This window comes from Limulus polyphemus, unplaced genomic scaffold, assembly GCF_000517525.1.
Source record: "Limulus polyphemus unplaced genomic scaffold, Limulus_polyphemus-2.1.2 Scaffold219, whole genome shotgun sequence".
NCBI lineage: Eukaryota > Metazoa > Arthropoda > Merostomata > Xiphosura > Limulidae > Limulus > Limulus polyphemus.
Genome location: NW_013665829.1, coordinates 371,075 through 373,717, shown reverse-complemented (window position 1 = coordinate 373,717; position 2,643 = coordinate 371,075).

Genomic DNA, 2,643 nt, shown 5'->3' with positions numbered 1-2,643 from the left:
TTATGTTAAACTTATATTAAAGTTTTTCTTCATTACCCATTCAAGCCGTCTCCAGCCATTATTAGTCCCAAAGTGGGTTCCTCGTCATCGAAATTGAACAGTATTATTAGCAAACTGTCCGAAGAAAAGTTATTACGCAAGTGAAACCAGATAAAACATCCATGTGGTGAATAACAGTGTTGCGAAGGGTAGTATAACCTACGTGTTTTAAAACATAGGCTTAATTTAGATTAAGTTAGATTATTTTATATGGGGTTCAATTTGGGGATAAAAAAATGAAGTAAGAAAGCTGAGAGTATCGAACGATACGCTTTTTTATGTATTATTATTACAACCGTACAAATAGATTAAAATACGTTATATTGTATGGAGTTTTATTTTCTGACAATTATTTTGTTTTTCATTGCACGGTAGGTGCTGGGGAAGGTGACTATGGAGTTGTTTCATTTAGATCATAGTTTAATTTCTAACGTCTTACTCTGAAAAAAAAAACAATAAATAATTTAGTTTCAACTCTCTTCGTAATATTTCTTTAGTATCAACTGTATAATACAAACTATACCAATTGCATCAACTGTACAGTGACTGTTGCCCCACTCAACTTTATAGTAGCTTTTTTTCTCATTTTTAAGATATTATGTGATAAAAAAAAGCATGTATTTAAAACAAAGCGCTCATTCATAATCGTACACTATTTAAACTAGGTCGCGTTGCCTAGTGCAGTAGATAAGTACAAGATGCATAAGAATTTCTCTTTTTGCGGTACGAGTATCAAAATAGACAGAAATGTACTTCTTAACATAGCGAACAATCTTAGACGTATGGGCATCACCACTGCCTATTACGTCCGACCATTTTCAAGATGGCCACTTAACGACTTCCTGTACATATGTTTTCACACTATATAGATTTGCTAATTTCAGTTTTTAAACTTTTTATGGATATATCTATATGTAATTTGGCAGAAATGCACTTTGGGAGATGATGAATACTCTTAGATCTTGTAAAATGGCCGTAGCTAGTAATGTAAAAATTACATGGCATGATATAAAAAACGGTCACACCCAAAAAACACTTTATCGGGGCAATTTAACACGTTCAGCGGTCACATCATAATCAGTTACACATGCTAAAAGGAGAATAGCTGACATATGTTTGTGAACGAAGTAATAATTATTATGTAACATGGAATGACAAGTAAACCTGATATAAACTAAGATCATTTGATGAACGTGAATTATATCAAAAAGTTACAAACTTGGCGATCCTAGAAAGCAGGAATATTCAGAATCCTGTGAACCATAGATTGAACTTAGTGAGTAATTTGCCAGCAAAATACACAAGAAACACTTCTGTGCCCAGCTTATTCTAGCCGTCCAGATGTTGGATCAGAATACAATTGCCAAGAGTTTAGTTACTTCTAATGAAATAGAAATACCTATGTCTACGGAAATTTCAATGCTCAATGAAGGTGAAAGCATTAAGAATACGTTTTTGAAAGTTCAACTTGAGAAGTGTCATCCAACTTGTTTAGTGTGACTTTACAACAGAACCAGATCAAGGAAAGATCCTAACTCTATGAAAACTGAAATTTATTTCGAATAGTTCTTCCAGAGTTGATTAGTAACATCAACGAAGCTCGAACGTGTGAATAGATTATACTTACGTTCAATCCTGTAGATTTATGTAACCTTTATGGTATTTTAACAGCTGCATTTGACAACATCGATCACAATAACATCTCCTCAGCTGCCTAGTATTCATTTTAAGGTACTGGGATCTTACTCATTCAACATCGAAGCAAGGAAGTGTACAGTATTATTTCTACTTAAGCAATATAGTTACGTTCTAAATCCTATTTTTAAAAACAAACACCCAGCTGTATCTGAAATTCAAGAATTTCTTATTAGAACTGATTTGGAGAGAATAAAGACTACAATACGGGAAAACAAGTAAAGACGTGGTGGAGATATAAAGAGGGCCAGTTAGGGAAGGAACTATCATTTGCCAAGGTTTCTTGATTGTTCCAAGTATATGTCTATAGTCCACCATACCATGAATTAATCAGAGAAGCTACTGATTTTCTGAATCACTCACAAATACCTGTGTTGGTCATAGATCAGCTATTTTATACTATTGTGAAACAGATTCAGTGAACATGGCCAAAGAAAAAAGGAGAGGAAAAGTTTGTAATTCTGCTGGGTGGCCTCTACATAGAGAGATGGCAACCTTTAGTTTTGTCGGTGACTGGTTTAAAGACAATAAACAGACGGTGGGCTTCACGTGAGCAAAAACTGCGCCATCTAGAAGTAACATTATACAACCTGTACAATTTATTGTAGAAACACACTCCATCTACTGTGAAGATATAAATAAGCCTCTACAGATATATGACTGATGTTTTGGAAAGTCTTTGTCAGTACATACTTCCAATTTTAGATAATCACACTTCATCTAGATTACTACTGCTTTGTTGGTCAGATCATTATGAGAGGGATATTTCCTGTTGTATGTAGGCACACTCTTCGTGCTAGCTCCCTAGTTTATGAAAGGGATATTTCACGTTGATTGTAGGCACACTCTCCATATTAGCTCTTTAGTTTATGAGAGGGATATTTCCTGTTGTTTGTAGGCACACTTTCC